Below are 21052 nucleotides of genomic sequence, written 5' to 3'. Positions count from 1 at the left end.
TTGTTATTGAGCACTTAATAAAACACACAAGCAACAAGTTGCCGAAGCTTGGGAGCTTTTTAGTTTCACACTGTTAAGACCTATGAAAAGTTCTGGAAACTTTGACATATTTACAGCACTAATGAATGGGATTACTATATTCGAAGTTATTCACGGAAAATTCTGAAACAGTATGCAAATTTCACAAGACCTTTGTATGATTCATTAACGCTGCCACTGATCTCCGTAATTGTTTATAAATATGGGCGGCTACGGCAGACAGATGGCGTCATTTGTTTGCATTGAATGTGGTCAGGAATTTTAGTATTCTTTTTTCCTATTTCGAACCATTTCAGGTTGACTAAGCCGCAGAAAGTAAACACAAATCCGCCGGCAACACTTTCCGTGTTAGGCAACAAATGGTATTCGGTTTATTGCCCTGTTATTTGAAACATACATTTTTAGTTTTTTCCGACGAGACAAGACGCACCCGTTGCGCCCATAAATTAACTGGGCCAAGCGCTCTGATCTCATGCAAAAAGTCGGCGCCCATAAATTTAAATGTCTTTATAAATAAGCAAGGCGAGCGGCAGCCAAACAAAATGAAAATCTAAAGCGAAACTAAAACAAAATCAACTGTATAAATTATAAATCAGGCATCAGCAATTAAAAGGGGCCAGGCGTCAGCAAAACAACTCAAATTAGCGGAGCAGGCTTCAAATAAATAAAAGCGCGCCAAACTTCGATCGGCAACATGTTGCCGAGAGGGAGAAATATACAAAACATGTTGCCAAGTGAAGCCGGCATTTTCGCAAAAGAGCAAAAGTCTTACTCTTTACATTTTTTTGGGGCGGCAATATTTTTGATGCTCCTTTCACTTAAAAAAAAAAGCAGTTGCTTGAATAATAATGATGCCTTCAAGCACTTATAAGACTACTATTACACAGAATTTTTATAACTTTAAGCTGCTTCAATTCACAATCAAAGTTATTTATAAAATTAACTAAATATTAAATTTAATACTGTTGGGGTAAACAAAAATTTTAAAACAGAAACTATAAGAAAATTACACAAAATAATAATAAGGGTACACGTTCCTAATGGAATACCAAAGTTATATACAATTCCTTTTTATACCCTTGCAGAGGGTATTATAATTTTGGTCAAAAGTGTGCAACGCAGTGAAGGAGACATCTCCGACCCTATAAAGTATATATATTCTTGATCAGGATCACCTCCTGAGTTGATATAGCCATGTCCGTCTGTCCGTCTGTCCGTCTGTCCGTCTGTCCGTCTGTCTGTCCGTCTGTCTGTCCGTCTGTCTGTTTCTACGCGAACTAGTCTCTCAGTTTTAAAGATATCGAATTGAAACTTTGCACACACCCTTCTTTCCTTTGCACGCAGTATATAAGTCGGAACGGCCGGGATCGGCCGACTATATCCTATAGCTGCCATATAACTGAACGATCGGAAATGCCATAACTTTGGTGTTTGTAAAGTTAGGAAGTTGGGATTTTCTATGGGTTTTGTATTTGGCTAATCAATCCGACATGCCGAATTTCATAAGGATCGGCCGACTATATCCTATAGCTTCCATATAACTGATTGATCGGAAATGCCATAACTTTGGTGTTTGTAAAGTTAGAATGTTGGGATTTTCTATGGGTTTTATATTTGGCTAATCAATCCGACATGCCGAATTTCATAAGGATCGGCCGACTATATCCTATAGCTGCCATATAACTGATTGATCGGAAATGCCATAACTTTGGTGTTTGTAAAGTTAGGAAGTTGGCATTTTCTATGGGTGTTATATTTGGCCAGCCAATCCGACCTACCAAATTTCATAAGGATCGGCCGACTATATCCTATAGCTGCCATATAACTGAACGATTGGAAATGTCATAACTTTGGTGTTTTTAAAGTTAGGAAGTTGGGATTTTTTATGAGTATTAAGAATGCATCATATGAATAATTTTGGAGAATATAATTTACAGAGAATTCTGCAAGGGTATATCAACTTCGGCTCCGCCCGAAGTTAGCTTTCCTTTCTTGTTATTCATTTCTTTAAGAAGTAATTTAAAAGGGTCTTATTGATTATTGGAACTTTAAAAAAACCGTCCAACTTTCATAGCTCAAACTATTCGCCAAGAAAAATATTTGAGCTAAGAAGACTTCAGGCCTTTAATTTTTATTATTCCTAAATTTCAGTATAATTTTCTTAATAAAGCTTGAGCATTAATAAGATTTACGTTTGGCAAAGATTGAGCTATTGAAGTTCGATTAATATATTTTATATATCAAATATATTTTGAGTATAAAAAAAACATAAAGTGTTAATTTTTTTTAAATCGGGCTTACAACTAAACAAGTTCTTAGCTCTGAAGTATTTATTTCTGTCATCTTCCTATGATTATAAGTATTTATATTTTCAGATTATTATAAAGCAATGACATTTTTCTTTGTGTACGTTGCTCTCTCTTGGCAACAACAGCATCACGCCGAGACGTCACAGCAGTGAGCGTTAAAATCGGCAACGGCAACTTTGGGAGTTGCTAACAAGCCGGCAGCAGCGAGCTTTGCGTTCGCTTTCGCGATTGCCAGTCGCAATTTTCCGTTCGTGGCGAACACACGCGTTTCCCAACGAAAGCGCTCTAAACTGCCGGCATTCGAATCTCTTGGCCGTTAGAGTAGTTGGCTAATAACGAGCCAAAACACCAACTGAGACTCAAACTCCGAACGACTTTGGGCAACAACAAGTGCGATTGTTTGATATTCGCCGATGCTCGCCAGTGCTACTTACAATTAGCTGCAAGTGCTTCTTGGCAGGTGTTGCTGCAGGTGAAATTTCGGTCGTGCCGGTTAGATTAGCCTGACACCTTCGTCGACTGCGATTCCTATTCCGATTCCTAAAGCGAAACCGAAACCGACTCCGTGTGTTATATTCCCCGCCAAATTCGCGCTAATTGGCTTGATTTTGGGCCCAAAATCCAGATCAAGTTTCAATATTTGCTGTGTGTTCGCGAAATCGGACAGTCTGTCACTTGCGGAAACCAAAAGAAATCTATATACGAGTTTATATATATATATATTTTTGGCAACGGGCCATCGTGAAGTGAGCTTGGAAAGCAGGGAGTTCTGCCTATTTGCATTTCAAATTGTTTGCGAACATCTAAGAAAGGTAAGTGGTTCGCCGGTGAAAAAGTCTGGCTAAGTGAAAATCAAACAAGAAGTGGTACAATTAACTCCAACGATTTTCGATTCGATTTCTGGATATTCTTGAGATATTTGCATAACCCGATGGGAATATATATTTTTGTGCTTGTCCATTTCCTTTGGCTGCATAAATTATCCCACTCGCGCGTTCTGTTCTATTCTATTCGGGCGCAATTCTAATTAAGTGCCGAGACCTGCCCCAATGATGTTGCCACTCCCACGACCCTCGGCTCACCTCTGACCCCTTGGTTGCTACACGAAAAAAAAAACATATCAGTGGTGTGACTATGTATGTCCAATTTTTCATATCAGTTTTTGCTGTTAAAATAATTTGAGGCTTATCAGTGCGAACCAAATTCATCAATCAAAAAAGCTAATAAAATTAATCAGTAATGTTTTTACTAGCGAAAAGCTATTATTAAATGAGGCAGATAATTAAAATGACTTTTCTTAAAAGGTAGTGTTTTAAATTTATTTCCAGCTAAGACTGTTGAAAAGTTCAATATTACTTTTATTCTTTCTTGCTAAAATTCTTACTTGCTTCTAAGAATTCCTTTGTACAATTTAATTTGCTTCATAGGCTTTTTGGTAATATAAAATATAATTGTAATTAATGTTGTCGTGCTGATGTCATGTGTTACTATAAAAAAATAAAAATTAATATAAATGACAGTATTTCAAAATGTCTGGCGGATAAGTAAATTTTGTATGATTTAAAAAGAAGTTGATTGATAAGATAATATTTTACGTTTAAAAATGAAATAAGAAGTGGATTTTTATTTATTGTGTTAGGCAACGGCTTAAATTGGATTTGCTAAAAATATCTTTACCGGCATTATGAAATGTCACAATGATAAGCCGGAGATAGTAGCTTATTTGATTACCAAATTTTGTTGATATTTTTCGTCGTGCATTTGGTTGCCCTTATCCGCTTCTTTTGTGCCCTCTTTATTGCCTCTTTTGGTATCTGAGCTCTTGTTGGAATTGTTAACAAAACTGTAGATTTATGCAGTAGATTAGCTCGTCAACACAAAGCGAAGGCCAAAAGGACATGCTCTGCAAAGGGCCAAATCCGCTTATTAATGAGCTGTCACAAGGCGATGGCAATTGCCACTGGGCAATGGGCACTGGATAAGGGGAGGTGCTCAGCCTTGGTCATCAATTAACGTTAATGTGGCAATGTCGTCAGAGCTGCTTGCTCGCTAAATGTCCTTGCCACACTTTTGTCAATCACAAGTATATTTTTGCAATTTTATTTTTCATTTTTTTCCCAGTTGTGCGAATGCATTTCATATTCATAAGACGTCGAGTCGAGTGAGTGAGTGTGACTAAGGCGACAACTTCCACAAGCCAAGAAATAATAATCGTTAAAATCGATTTGGTTATTTTTTTTTTTTTTGGGAGCAGGGGTACGTGTCCAACGATGACCTTCAGCGGAACAGCCTGCTCCTGGGAGATTTAAGCCAAATGCACGAATCGCTTTTCGAGGGTCATAAATAAAAAAGCGAGTCGCTCCCCTCACGTTTGCTCCCGCTCTATGCCACTCAGGTGCTCGACATGGCGCATATTTTTAGACATTTAGCAGAACCCACTAAAAATACATTGCTTTCTTCGGCAAAAAATGAAAAGTAAGGCGGGAACAAGAAAAATATCCCGCAGTAAAAGGAAACCAAAGCCCTGCACTCACAACCGACAGAATGCGCGCTGGGATATCATAAAATGCCGAAATGCTGAAAAAGAAACCGAAACACAAGAAAATAGACATTAGCCAGCACAAAAGGCGATGCTAAGGTAGAGGACATTGGAGTTGGCAAATGGGATTAGTCGCAAAAGTATTACCCTGGAGAGATAATAAATTGTAACAGATAAGAAAAAAAAAAAAAAAAATTTATTTAATTGGCGTTTATTAAATGGGCACACTACCAAATATGACTCTCAGCTTTTTGATGAAAATGGTAGAGGGATTAGTATAATCCATGCTTTATGATAGTTAGCCATAATTATTCAATAGCCATTACATGTAATGAAAATAGCTAAACAAACAATAAAGCCTGTTTATCAGTAATAAAAATACATTTTTATTTTCATATTATATGAGCTTAAATAACTTTATTCAATTCAAGTTTTTTTAGTAGCACAATTTCTGCAAAGGTGCTTTTAATAAAGACTTATAAATCATAGCTAATCGGCAAAAGTCAAATTTTCATTAAAAAATATTAACTTTATTTTCTACAGTACTAATTTCCTTAAAACTATCAAAGCTTCTTAGAACACCGATGAGACAAAATGATACATTTCAGTGTGATTGTGTGCTGGGGATGTGAGAATACGGGACGGGCAAATATAAAAAGAATAACAAAAAAGTGGAAAGACCAAAAAAAGGACAGAAAAAACATTTGGCAGAGCATAAAAATAAAAATGGAATAAAATGGCATAAAAAATGCAACAGTTCAGTGAGATAAACACGAAAAAGCCAAGGTAGAAAAAGATATGAGTAAGGGGAAGTCGGCGGAAACGGAGGGAAACGGCTAAGAAAGAAAAGGAAGCTGGAGCATTTAGACCGAAAGAAAGAATGAAGAGACAAAGATGGGGCAGTAGCTTGGATTTCGAGCCCACTCACACATGAACACACCCTGTCGAATTTTAAATGAGTCAGCCAGCGATTCAGGTGGCCAAAAGGGGCGGGCGATGAAGGGGGCCTTGGGGGAGGTGGATCCTTCAATAAATGTCCAGTTGTCCGGCTCCTCAGCTTTTGGCCAACTCGGGGGCCTGGCTTCGACACTTGGCACGGTTTTAATGCCCTGCCCAAGGCTAACACAAACACACATAGAGAAATAGGAATATAAGATATTAATTTTTGCATAAAAATATATTTATGTGGACATAAATATTTACATATTATATGTATACGGATTTAAATTTGGCTTAGATTTTATTTTGATGTCTCGATAAACGGATCGTTGAAGTACCATTTATCAGTGCATATATTTATACGAATAAAAGTATCTTTAACATATAATCCCATTTAAATAGTACAAACAACTAAAAAAAAGTATTTTGCCAATAGATCTTGTAAAATGACAATTAATTGTATTTTTTTCTTTGGAATCTTTTGGGTTATTCAGATATAATAGCATTTGCTTTCTTGAAACGTGTTTTTTTCCCCCGGTGCACTTACACAAAAAGAAATACAGACACTCTCACATAATGAAGAAAAAGCGGATAAAGCTAGCAAATAGAAATGAAGAAATACAAATTGTACAAAAAAAGAGGGGTTTTAGTAAATGTGCCACAGAGATAAAAGCGTAAATAGAAGCGAGGCACGAAAATTTTTTCAAATTACCAGCAAAGAGATTGAGGCAGGGCCACCCACCACCCCTCTTTTTAGGGGGTAACTGTGTGTGTGAACTTATTGAAACTGCTAACACACACGCAAGTAAAAATGCTTATGCATATGTGTGGGTGTGGTGTTTCCACATCCTGCCAAGCGACCGCAGTTTAAACAAACTGCTTGGCCTGCCCGTGTCCATGTTTCATATACTAAAAGTTGTCACCTTTCTCCCGCCCCATTTACTCATCTTTTGTCCCACTCCTTTGCACAGCAACAAATACTTTCCTTTTTCTTATTCGAAATTCAGTATAATTTACAAAAACAGCTCCTTTTTTGTCTGAGAACTATTATTTGATTCCTTTTTATAATTTATTTTTTAGCTCTTATTATTTATATTGTTTTGGATAGATACACTTTTTTAAATAACTCATGAAAAGAATACCATAAAAAATACTCTATTATAAAATAAAATTGAAATATGTATAAATACAATAGGTGCATTGAAAGTTAAATAAAAAAGAAAAATAATCTAATTTCCAAAAGGACTGAATTGTTTGTTTTCAATTTGCGAGAAATAATAGTTAAATTAACCATTCTTCATTGTTATATCGTAGATGTCTTATTTGTTATAATATATATCTTTTATATTTTAAATATACGATTTTGTTAATTTTGGAAAAAACCCAAAGAAAAACTTTGGTGATACGTTTTTTGTGTGTGTGCATCTACCTCCATTCAACTGCTGCTGACTTTGCGTGTGTGTAATGAATTTAAAGTTTGCTCCGCATACATTTTTCATACGCTTGCAAATTGTTATGGCTTTTGGACCACCCACTCATTCCGCCCCCTTGCAGCCACCATGAGCCACCCTAAACCACCCACTAAAACACAGTATATCCACCTTGTATTAAGTGGGTGTCGTGTGTTAGCTTTTGTCCTTGTTATCCACACGAGACATGATTATTAATTTGCAATTCCTGCTAATTGCATGAGCTTCAACCGCCCACTTACCTGTTCTTTCCCCCGCCCCTGCCCCCCTTATTTTTCTTAGCCATCTAGGCGATTGCTTAGAAACCTATTTTCATGTGTAGCGAACTCAGGAACATTCCACCACGCCGCTGCTGTACAAATAGATAAGCCTAGATTAGATTAGCGGTCACTGGAGCACATGGGAAACATATTATGCTTTCCCTTTGGCCCCCCACCAATGAGTTCTTCATGCGGGAACTCAAATGGCTTAATGGGATCATTGAATAGTTTGGAATTTTGGCATTTTAGGCGGGCCACTTGACTTTGAAATGATCGAGCCAGCAAATGCTATGAATTGGTGGAATTATTCTTATTGCTCTAGCAATTAGTTCAATTTTTTCGTGGAAGTGTTCTGCAAAAATTGTTCCATTACCATCACTCAAGAATTCCAAACGGCGTTGCCAAAATTTTATTTTCTATTTGTTTCATAATATTATATACAATTTATATAATTTTTTCCATCGTAACAAAATGTATTTAAGAATTTCTTAATAAAACTTAAGTGATTATTTTCTGAAAACTGAAATGCTTGGAAGCACTGACATTGATCGCTCATTCGAACTCAAGTGTTTTCCAGAGTTCAACCCTTTTCCTATATTCCAAAATCATCTTAAACTAATTTTTCACACAGCTTCCTCTTCATTTATCTCACTCGATGACGGCACTCATTCATTACGAATTTTTAATGCCCGCCATTACATGAAAAAATTCACAAATTTTAATATTTATTTTGTGGCAAATTATAAGCCATATATTTTGTAATAAAAATCAATTTGCGAACAAACAGCCTGCCATTAAGAAGGCAACATTCCCGAAGTGAAGTGGGCCCGGCTCAGCTCGTCTCAGCTCATCGCAGTTTTTCTTGGCTCTATGATGAGGCGATGGGGCTGGCGCTTGAGAACCGACGGGCTGTCATGTCGATGCATTATAAATTGTTGACATTAGCTGGCAAATCGACGACCAGACGGCGTCGACTATAGGTTTAATTTCGTTGATTGAACAGCATCGAACCGGAGCAGCTCTCTAGCTGCTAAGCATGTTTTACGAGCGCGTTTTTCCCGTACGCATTTTGTTTATAAATCGCTGGCAATCTAATCGATCGGTTGGCTTTGGCACTTGATGTCCGTGGGGTTAGCGGCTAAGTACCGCTGCTCAGCTTCCTGTCTGGAAACGGTCGGGGGTGGTGGGTCGGCCTTGACCCGGGCGCCATTCAATGGCGGCCTATTATACGGCTCGCCCACCTAAAAGTTTCAGTCTTTGCGAGCCTTTGTGGCAAGAGCTGCGCCATTGCGCATACGCCCCATTGCCAGACTTTGATTAACCCTTGACTGGGAATTCGGAAATATGACCCTCAAAGTATATTTTTTTTACGAGGAAACAATTTTATAAGACTCTGTGATTATTATTCTATGGCATTATATTTTATTTTATTTTATTTGTGGTATATTTTTTTAAAGTTTTTTCAACAAAGAACTTTACAGAACCTGAGATGGTGATTAAAATGTATCACTCCTTGTAATTGAATATTTAAAATAGGTGTTAAGCATAGTCAATTCGTTTGTAGTTATTACAAAAAATGTTATTAGAAAAGAGTTAAGTATAATTAACATGGTTTTGAAATAAGTTTATTATTGTCAAATGTATCTTTATTCTCCGAAAAAATATGTTTTTTAATTAATCACCTAATTAAACAATAAAATCTTTTCTGATTTTGCTCAAATCTCAAATTTAATTTTATTTATAAATAAAATTTATAAAATATAGTTTCTAGCCCAAATAAAAGGGGCATAGTATTAGAAAACTGTACCTTATAGGGGTTAAGTCCCAGCAGCAGGAGCCTTCCTCTTTTCATTTAATATTTTCCTTTTGAAGCTGCAACAGAGGCCTGCCCCTAATTAAGTCGATGTTTGGCTTTCCAGCTGCGCTTTTGATGGGCAGCTCGAACCCCTATGTTTGGGTCTGCCATGTTCCCGAATTCAAAGCGAAACACTCCCTCCAGAAAACAAGGATCCGCACGGTAGGACACGCACATGCTAAGCATTTGCAAAAATGGCAGGCAAACGCCGCCAACCAACGAACCACAGATCCACCGCTTGACAACTTCCATGGGGCAACAAATTGTTTTCTTTTCTGCGGTTTTTACTCTTAATTATGCGCAGTTAGGTGGAGTTGACTCGGGAATTACCACGATTTGGGTACTGGTAATGGGACCCCGAGTTCGCTTGTTGGGATTCGCTGACATTGACTTTTGAGTTCAGCTTGGTTGTCTTTTTTTTTTGCCCAGACTGTCGCGAATCGCCAGTTCATTAAACTGAAGTGTCATTCTGCGAACGTTCCGCTGTCTTTCTTTTATGTCTTTCACGTTAACGGAGCAAAGTACAGAGTTGTAAGAATGTGCTGTAATGGTAATAGTAAGCATGATTTTACGAATTTTAAGACCTTTTTCCAGTTGACCTTAACAAATTTCGGAGCACTACCCTGTGAAAAAAGTTGTATAAAATAACCAGTTTAGCAAATTTATTGTTTTAAAATATAATAGGATTTTTTTTTAAATAACCTATAATTAGAAATAATTTTATTTATTCTAAAACTAAATATTAAAAGTGTCTCGGAATATCAATTCAAGCAACCAAATCCCCACCTAACATTTTAAGTAAACCCATTTTTAATAGATTTCGGTTCCTACACGGAATTCAAATAGCTGTTATAAAAAGCTTAACTTCTTAACGCATAAAAAGAGTGCTTTAAAAATAGCTCTATCCCCTTGAATTTATAACATTCCATTTTCCCAAATTCGCACTCATCGGAATTGCCAACACCCGAGTTTCGACTTTGCATGAATTACATCATAATCTCATCGTTCGCACACCTTTAAGAGCATTAAACGCGTCGCTTTGCCCATAACAAATCGAAAAACTTTCAAATTGCGAACATACTCGTAAAATCAGTGGTTATGGCTTCGCCCAACGCCGACTACGGAATACACCCGACACAAATCGGTGAGATATGGCACCATTATGATTGCACAGGCGCAGACACAGACACACATCGTTTTTTTTTTGTCAAAAGAAAGCGGAAAAAAACATTTTTTTTGGCATCGACATGCAAAAATTGTCAAGAACAATAAGGCGAAACCATATAAAATATGTTTTGGGTGCGCTGAGGCCTTTCATCAGAGAAGCGGAGACGAAGACGCATTGGAAATGACAATTAGGCTGAAGCGGGTCTCTCAAGACCGAAAAATGTCCAAAAATCAAAAAAAAACTTTCAAGTTTTTTTTTTGCGTCTGGAATGCGAAATATACAAGATCATGTTGCTGGGTGAAAAAAAATTAAAAAAACAGAACTATAACAAGGGAACAAGAACCGTCGCCTTTATAAACCCCTTATCACCAGCGATCGTGCTCAGGAAACCAAATAAATTATGTGGTCATCGCGAAAGACAACAAACCCCCTTAAAAATTTTAGGCTTTCGCTGTGGATTAATTCTGACGCCGAAATTCAAAGACAATGTTGTCGCCAGGGCATAACAATTGATTGCTGTAGAGTTTTTTAGTGCGGGCTTTGCTTTGATTTTGATTTGGGCAAATAAAAGAATAAAACCCACAAACAAGTTTGTCCTACGAGGTGCTAAATTATATTTGTAATTAAACCAATCTAGGGGGAAGTAGTCATAAAGTCAGTCTTAAAGTTCAACAAAATTAATCAACTTGGCTTATTTATCGCTGCTCCGTTGATGAATTTGGTTGAGCAGAATTAATGATGTAATACATTAGGCCAGTTTCTCGAGCCGGCCTGTGCCTCATTATAAATTCTATTGCGCCGGTGAATGAAAGCCCCATAAATATGCAAAATGATGGCTAAGATGGCGTTGACACAGTCAATGATGACGCACTTAATAGCAGCCTATTGAACCTGTGGAGGAAAACCCTCCCGATGTACTCGAGCAGATTGCTGAGGGTATTAGGTAATTATGAAGTCACTTTAAACAGATAAGATAACCAGGTCTCTGGTTTATCTAAAAATCTTATCTAGCAAAAAGTGCAGGAAACGTAAATACTCTCTTTAATTAGCAGTAAATTCTAGAAAGTGTGTGAAATAACTTAAATATTAAACATATTATTAATATCTTATAAGCTTTAGTATAACCTAAATTTAAGAATTTATTTAACTCACAAGCATGACCATCTTTAAACCGATTTGTATAACTTTAAATAGGATTTTATTTTTTTTAATTCAAAATTTAACTGTTTGGAACTTAACAATCCGTTGATTTTGAATCTGTTCCAATATTTGGCCTTACTCAAAAATACAAGAACTAATTTTGTAGTATTTGTAAATTTGTTTGCTGTAACATGTTGGACTGTGGATTTAAACACATGAAAACACGCCACTCGTTTAATATTAAAAACACTTCCGACAGCACTCGACGGAATGTTCTAACTCCATCCATCATATTTCCGGCCTTCGAGCGACTTCCTCCTCATCGCCCTTAGACTTATGACATATGAAATTAATGTACATTTAATATGTTTTCAATTTCAATGAAAATACCAAAAATATGCCGAAAAATTTCCGGCATAAATTGGCGCCGCTTTTCCAACCGTCCGGGCTCATAAATCTTTTCCAGCCAGGATGCTGCTCTGACACGTCCCCAACTCCAGAATTCAGTATCGCCCCGAGGGCTGTCCGCTATTTATGCAAATTGCAAACAATCCGAGGTTCCTCACTTCCTCTTTGCCCCTTGAAATGATTGTGGCAAATGGAATTCATATTTGTGGCCTGTTTTTTCTCTTTTCAATTAGAGTTTGGTCAATGATTTGTTATACAATTTAATGGAAAATTGATTTTGTCCCAAGGCAAATTATAAATAAATTTATTTGGTCCTGCTATTTTTTTTGTTTTGTCAAATTAGTTATTAAAGAGGGACAGTCAGCTGTGAGAGGGGGTTGCATTTCCGTTTAAAATGTAATTTCCCCTTGGTAAGTTCCATGCATGTAGAAAAAGTTGGCGGAAAATTCTGCAGCAGAAGGAAACGCGAAAATGCGGAGGAAAAAAACTGAAATATGTGCGCCAAGCAAAAAATGTGTTTTCCTCGCACACACTCACTTACTCACCCCTACCCCCATTTGTTGTGCATTTATTTTTGTTAGTTGTATTTGCTTTGTGCAGCTGCTTTGCAATTTAACTCCGCCCCCTTGGAAACCCCCCATAGCCCCTTGTTGCCGACTTGCTTAGCTGCTTCGCATCGCTAATCCAGTGCGAGAAATATTCCCCCTGCTGCCATAGATTTTTCTCGAGCATTGTTCGGCTGACAAAAAGTCATTTGTTGCAGTTGCCAACTGGCAAACTGAGAAAAGAATAGATCTTTAGCGCGGAGACGGCTTCTTATGATGCGCTTAATTTGAGTTTGCTTAGCGGAAATGTGACAGGAAAAATAGTCGAGCAAACAAAATGCTGACGGCAAAAATATGTATATATCTTACAAGCTTTGACCTTTAACATTTTTAAATATTACACTTTTGAATTGCAAATAATCCACATAACTGCTTTAAGCAATGTATTTCGATATAGATCATAATGCGTTTTACATTTTTAAAAATTAGGAATAACTAATAACATAATTTGTTTAAAATTGAATTTTAATTAAGAAAAACAGATAACATTTTTTATTTAAAATTTAATTCCATAAATTCATTTAGATATAGCCTTGAAATATGGAATTAATTTCCAATGCTTTGGAAATCATTGATATTAAATGTGCCTAACGCATAAATAACCAATAAATGTTAATGAAAAGTGATTAGCATTGTGTTCAGTTCCTTTGACGAGAACTTAAGAGGGATTTTATTACTATTACTATACAAAAAAAATGAGATCACTTTCAAGTCAAACCAGTTGTTTTAATAACACCTTCTTTATTTCTCTTTCCAGGTAAGCCCTCTTGCATTCCGGATAATCTTGGTAACTATTTTCAGTCAACGAAACGCCATGAATACTCCTTCCAATTTCGTAAAACTTTTCCTTGAAACTAAAAATAAAGAATGCAACTCAGCATTCGATATGCAAACACAACAAATTGTGTTCAGTTGGCAGAAATATTTCAGCTTTTAGCATGTTGATTTTTGCGAAAACGAAACGTATGGCGAGCTGTACGCCAGTGCGTATGTGCAATGCGATGCGGCAGACACGAGGCACATAACGCATACGCCGCGTATTCACGCCACGCGCAATTAAGCCAAACAAAATGCGATCGCGAAGCGTTCATAAAAATAAAAACCCAAAAGCGAGATGTGAAAAACGAAAATAAAAATTAACACCGAGCATAAAATATTTCCAATTTAACGACGGCGTGTGCATGATAAATATATTTGAAATGTGCACGATAATTAATAAACATTTAGGCAGGGAGCGAGGGGTGCTGCTGGCCAACACTATGCAGTCAACCACTTGACCATAATCAGTCAATCAGCCGGCAAAACGGGGACGTTGTTGTTTCACCCATTAATGAAGTTGTTGTGTTTGCCAGTGCCAGCCCACGCATATAAATATGTGCGAACCCATAGACACACATAGCGATACATGACTGCAATTGCCGCTGGCAATGGTTTCGATGGAGCCAATTAGGCGCATCAATTTGGCCCGCTTTGCTTGTTTATCGAAGTGGGAGACACGAGCCACATGTCGAATGGCTAATCAGACACTTTGGGGTCATTTCCAATGCAGATTTTGGGGCACAATTGCTCCCCCAGTTGCGTTCCCCTGGGACACCGAACCTTATCAATTGTTCAATTTTAAAGGGAATCTTTACCAAACTGACTCCCCTTTCCCTTCCAATTTGAAACTATGTGCCTTTGCTTATCGCAGCCGAAACAACAATGTACTTTCAATTCTGATGAACTCGGTCTGAGCCATCGCGATTCAATTTTTACACATTCCATTTCTTTCTGGGAATTAGGATGGGCTTACAAAAGCGTTTACTTTCTTTGAATTTAAATTGGTAATCTTTAAAAAAATATATTTCAATAATAAGAAACAATAAAATTCGTACGAAAACATATTTTAAATGTACTGTACCTACTTAAATATTGCGTATATTCACAAAATAAAAATATTATTTTTCTGAAAAAGTTTTAAACATAAAACTTTAAAGCATTGTTATTAAAATCAAGAACCAAAAAAAATAGAAAAGCTAATATGCTGCCCATTTTAAATCCTGGTAATTTTGGTAGCTTAGAATATGTAATGGCTTAACTTTTTTTTTGCTTAAAGTGGTTTTACAACCATGTGAATTATCTAAAGATAAGCTTGTCCCACATGATGTCATGCTTAGTGGGCATTTTAAAATGGAGCCACCCTAATCCGTAAGGCTGACCCAGTTGAGTGGTGCAGTCGGCCAGTGCGAGTGCGTAGGTGGTGTTGCCCAGTTGTTGCCCAAGCAGGTCAACAATGGAGTGCCACTCAATATACAAAAACACGGCTATACGCCGATGGGTGCAAACAACAGTGGCAACAAAGACTTCTAGTGCTAACAATTTGAAAAAATGGAGAGGGCGGCAAAAAAATATTTTTTTTTCAAAAGCCCAGAAAGGCTGTGAGGCAAATTACTGAAATCCCTTTCAGACCGAACGGCGCCACTGGCCGGAAAGGATACGCTTGTTAGCGTCGGAAGTGGCAGCCAGATAAGAAAGGGATGGCAAGACACAATTAGAAAGAGACGGGGAGATGGGGAAACCATTGTTGCCGGGACACTGTAATTAAACGCTTAATGCGATTTCACTTGCCACTGTTGTTGTTCCTTCTGCCTTGTTAATTGGGTCACTCGAAATGAATTTTTAGCGCTTATTCAAATCGCCGGGCATAATGAAGATGTTTTCCCAGGCTTAGCCACTTAATTGACTTTCATTGTTGTTCGCAGTTCCACCTGCAGCACAACTCAATTAGCTGAATGGCAAAGTTCTTGCACAACTTTTGCAGTCAGCATAATTTGTAGGTCAGCTCGCTTTGGCACAAGAGCCTCTCGAACAATAAATTGCAGTTAAATGGAATTGCAAAAGGATTTGGTTCAGCCAAGTAGATCGACTTTGCTGGGCATACTTCAGTTGTTCTGTGTTTATACGGCTAAGATGACCCATTAGTTGGTCAGCTAATCGCTAAGCATTTAATTAATTGAGCCCTTGAATGGAAATTAAGAAAGCTTTAATGCTTTTTTTCTGGGCAAATAATTATTTAGGAAAAAAAACCATACACAAAGAAAAATGCACACTGTAATATGGGCAAAAATATATAAATATTTAAACCAATTTTTTTTCGAATAAAAGAACTAATATTTTAAGTTCGAGATTAGAATCTCATAAGCTTAAAACTCTTTTTTTTGTGTACGCTCAAAAACGCCAAAGAAACTAGAAGCAGACATTTCAATTTTCAATGCCTACACAACTTTTCGTTCCTGGGACTTTTCGAAAAGTTGATGCCGAAAACAAAAGCCAAGCGTGCAAAATATTTCTTATTCTTTTCGTTCCTTTGGTTGTCAACATTTTGGCAATTTGATTAAGTCCAATTTGTGCGACGTTTTGCTGCCACGCCCACCAAAAAACCATCCACCCCCATTGCCACCCGAGCAGATCGGTTTATTTGCGCTCAACTTTGCAGTTAAATAAGACAACAAAAATTTATTTACCAAACTTTTCCTGTGTCGTGTGCGCGTGTGGGTGTGTGTGTGTGTGGGTGGTTGGGAAATTGTGATTCCATTAGGAAAAGTCTGCAACTCAAATGTCATTTAAGTTTGGCTAAAGGGCTGGGTTGGGGACTGACTAAAAACTCATGGGATTGGATGCGGAAGAGCTCCAGAGCCGGAGTAACCGAGACACATACCATTTGCTTGGCAAATATAATTACAAAGAAACAGAAAATGCAATTTTCCGTTGCATACTTCTGGGCAATCTAGCAGGATGTTCACATACATATATTTCGCAGGAAATTTGGTAAACGGATATGAATATTGCAGGGATCGATTTTAGGGGCAGCTGCCAGCTAGTTTACATCAATTAGAGTGCCGGATGAATATTTCACAATTTCGATTTCGTCCAATATATTGCCATATAATTATTAGCAAATTGAACCTTTTCAGTACGAATTTGCCAGAGGCTGACACCCAAAAGCACTGAAACAAAAATATCAGTACAGAAATAACCATATATGTAACTAAAATCGGTAAGAAATGTAAACATCCAAAAATTCAGAAGTATTCCAGATTATGTCGTCTAAAAAATGTTTAGAAAAGAAAGAGACAGCTATTAAGGCTCCACAGAAATCCATATCTATGTGATTTAAATATGTTTATCATACGGTTGCTGTTAGACTTGTATTATACATAGCTCAGAAGTCACTGGCTTTTTTCGCTGTGCACTTAGAGAAACCCCCACACATGCATGCAGAACAAGTTTAGCTCACTCAAACTAATCAGTTGTTTCAATATTTGCCCGAAGGCGAACAAGGACAAAAGTCATCAGCAATGGATGAAGGAGGGGAACCTGCAATGCAGGCAGGAAACGGAAACGAGCGGCGAAGAACAACGGAAACAGCGCAGTGCGCTGCAGATATGGAACTACTTTCTCCTCCCTCTGTCACTTGCCACCTGCCACGCCCCCATCACCACCCACATGTCGATTAGGAAAGAGTTGGGGCAACTCAGCCAAAGGCTAATTTATATTCTCTCACTCGCACAAGATGAAGTTGCATCATCAAACAAACTTTCCATCTTTTCGCACCCAGATCCTTTCAATTTTGTCTCGCCTTATCGCACAGGCCTCATTTTCAGCACTCTTTTGTTGATTTAAATGCGTTTGCATAAAACGCGGCTAATTAAAACTTATAAAACGGCCCAAAAAAAGAGAAAAAACGGTTAACGCAAAGCGAAGGAATGCGAGAAATGCCAAGAAGTGGCAAATAAAAAAAGCGAAAACCAACTTTATTTGAAAGAAAACTTATTGAATTTTCATGAACTTTTACGCCCATAAGAGCGGAAGACCTTATCCATTCAAAAGGCAAATGAAAAAAATAGAGAAAATGTATAGGCCTAAGCATAATAAGATATACCCTTTAAACTGGAAAGGATTATTAGAAATATTATTTATTAAATTATTTTGAAATTATAAATGGGAGTAAATGTTATAAAAGGCAGTTAAAAATTATTAATTAAATATCTAATAAAGACATTATAAATTCTTACTTATTTATACTTGGGAGATAAACTCGAGTTACTGAATATTTCGAGTTCTTTTAGAAAGAAGAAACTGGAATCGAGTACATAATAGATAAAACATAATTAAATAAATGTGTATAAATCCAGAAACTTTTAAAAGAAGTGCCAGAAATGACGACTTGTTCAAGTTATTTAATCTCAGAAAGGAAATTTCACATCGTTTCTCAACTCCAGGAATTTCCGCTTGGCCAAAGTGCCATCGCTCATTGTGAGTGAAATAAACATAATGTCGTTACCCCAATCGTCCCGCATTCACCCCCCTTTCCCCGCCATTCATTTTGCCAGGACAAACGGACGACTGTGCAAATGAGCAATAATAAAAGCCAAAACTCTGGGGCTGTTAATGCTCGCGCATTAAAATAAAAAACCCCGAAAAGGCGAAATAAAAAAGGGAATCCAGAATCCAGAGGGATAAATCGCACAAAAAGCGGTAGGGACGTTGGAGTGACGTGCCACGCCCCCAGGCAGACTTTGGCCATCAAGCATAATCAAGTCGCTGCTTATGTTATAATTTTTTTTTCTCTGCCCCGTCTGCAATGCTAATGTTCCATTAAAGATGCCGCAAAACTTCTCATGGGCGAGTGTGAGGTTTTGCCATTTGCCAGTTCCATAAACAAATCCAGAGTGTTACTTGCAAGGCTGTTGCATAAATATCCCAAACTTACGGCCCATAAAAATCAATTCCCCTACAACAGCGAGGGAACTGTTCTGGCCTTTTGTTTATTTGCATTTCCTGCCCCAAGAAACGGAAGTTCGCATGTCAGTCGCTGGGTAGCTGGATGATCATAAAATCAGCCAAAGGCCAGCCGCAAACTTCTCTTATTTACGGGTGTATACAGGGGTCTTTGCAAACCCCGGAAAATAAAACTCGGGGCCCCGAGGCTTCACTTAAGCAAATGGGCAGGATACTCGCCTCAGCTGTCCGTGAATAATTTCTAGCATTTATGATTAAAGCTCGAGGCTGAGGCACTAAAATGATTCGAATAAAACGTTGCTGCTGATTTCGCTGACATTTCTTTCGGAAAAACTTAAAAGCCTAACACATAAAGATGAAACACAAATATGTATGTTCATTAATGTATCTGCTGACACAAAGACAAGACAAATAAATTTGCAGAAATCTAGACATTTATTAGTAGCACATGATTTTAGATGAGTAACTCAAAGACGAGGGACATTTAATTTGCCCAGATACGAAAAAAATGTGTTCAAAACATATTAAAATAATTTCTCTTCCTATTTCGTCAGTTTCTATTTTTATTTTTTGTTTACACTTTTTTTTTTTTTTTTGCACTACAAACCGCAAACATCTTACCAACTATGTATGCAATGTATTTAAATATATATTTCAGATAAGCCTTAAGGCTTTCCACCATAATTTAGTGGGCTAATTGGTTCACACTTTTATTTTCGCCGTAGCTTGCCTCATTTTCGTTTTCCGCTCTTTGTAAGAAACGAGAAGCGTGCCAATTTCTTGGCAATTTTCTTCATTATTTTTAGACCGAAATTAGTCATTCCCAACGCAATTTGAAACTCAGACGGTTTCCTTTTTAAAATATTTTAAAGAAATAGAAGGGCAAAGCAAACACTTGTTGCGACAGGGACAGGCTTCCCTCGAACCTAATTGACAATTAATTGTTTTCTTCTCGGGGTGCTTCGAGGCTATTTAGCGGGCGTTTCCAAGAATGCCAGAGATTATTCAAAATTTATGGCAACTGGCAATCATTAGGCCTTCGTTTATGTCACAGTTTCTCTGTCTTACTTTGAATATACATACGTCAAAAGTATTTTTGATTTATTTGTAGCATTTCTCGTGCTCTCTGTTTGTTGAATTTGGGTTACAAAATGTTATGCTTCTGTTTTATTCCGCTGTTGTACTTTTTCCGCAGAATTTTATTTCTGATTTTATTGGCAAGCATTGAAACATTATATGGACTGAATGATTGATGATTAAGAGGTTGTTGAAATGCCGAAACACGAACACCGACAAAAAATGGCCGAATAATATTTCGCTGTTCTGTAAATCATGGCCATTATTTTCGTAAATATTTTTTTTGCTTTCATATTTATTTCAAAATTATGCGACACCTGAGATTAAAGAGGATAAATTGTCACTGGTTTTCCAGCAGCTGTCAAATAAGTTGGAAATTATGTCAACTGCATGTGCGGGTGGTTGAAAGTTGATGCCTATGAATTGGTCGACGTGATTGATGTTTTTTTGCAGGATGACATAGACATGGAAAGGAACATTTTCATTCATTTAAGAGTACATTATTGGATTTTTTTATTTGTGACTTTTTATTTTATAGAACAATTCGATTTGGCTGCGTTTAATATGCATTGTTGATGCTATTCGCCTTTTACTTTGTGCAATCAACAGGCTCAATGCAATTTTAATGCGTTAACCAAAAAAAAATAAGCCTGTTTAAAAATGATTCAATTAATCTGCATAAAAATGCAGTTATGACTCATTTATACACGCAGCGCTAATGGGAAACCCATAAAAAATGCACAACCCGCCACCGCAACAAAAGGTCGAGCGCAATTAGCCGGGCTATAAATATATTCCCATTCAGGGACAGATGCCGTGACATCCAGCAGAGATGTGGCACCGGGCATATAAATAAATAATATTCAAGAACAAAATCCATTCCCGGAAAATGGGCTGACAAGAGGGCAAAGTGCCTGAAATACATTTTCAAGTTCAGACCAACGAAATCGACTCGAAAATAGAAGCGGCCAAAGGTCATGGGGCATCCCGAAGGTGGGTGGTTGGGTGTTTTTCGATGGCCCCCGGCTAAAGTCCCCTTGGAGTGCACCGCAAATTGAATTCAAATTCGTAAACGTGCCATCTCATGTGTGGCAAGCAGTTGAGCGTTGGTTTTTCGGGGGCACATCATATGGGTGGTGGGTGAATGTGGGTGGATGGATAGAGGAGTGCTGCTGCAGCTAGTCAACTGACTGGGGGACTTGGGGAATTGTAGCGAGTGCTTCACAAAATTGTCTCGATTGCATTGCAGCGACAGTTAAAAAATAAAAGAAAGCCACTTTCTGCACAGAAAAATATTATGAATGCTATATATTTCATATGTCCCATTAGGTAATAAAACATTTTAAAATTAATTTATATTAAAGCATCATTACATATTATATTATTCATTCAATATGCCATTTCCATTAGGTAAACTTGTTGAAAAAATATAGTTTTGTGTCGCTTTATTAAGTTAATGAAAA

The 21052-nt window shown here is 37.4% G+C and overlaps 1 protein-coding gene across 2 annotated transcripts in view; it reads left to right on the top strand.

Annotated features, from left to right (window-relative positions):
• Positions 1-3051: 3051 nt before the first annotated feature.
• Positions 3052-21052, top strand: part of LOC108051511 (trichohyalin) — a 48050-nt gene continuing 30049 nt past the window's right edge. For both annotated transcript variants that reach the window (XM_017133641.1, XM_017133640.1), the window contains exon 1: positions 3052-3160. The gene's annotated coding sequence lies outside the window, so the exon portion shown is untranslated. The remainder of the gene's footprint in view (positions 3161-21052) is intronic.

This window comes from Drosophila rhopaloa, unplaced genomic scaffold (assembly GCF_018152115.1).
Source record: "Drosophila rhopaloa isolate 14029-0021.01 unplaced genomic scaffold, ASM1815211v1 contig_150, whole genome shotgun sequence".
Classification (NCBI taxonomy): Eukaryota; Metazoa; Arthropoda; class Insecta; order Diptera; family Drosophilidae; genus Drosophila; species Drosophila rhopaloa.
The sequence above is the reverse complement of the archived record's forward strand: the minus strand, read 5'-3'. Positions and strand labels throughout refer to the sequence as shown.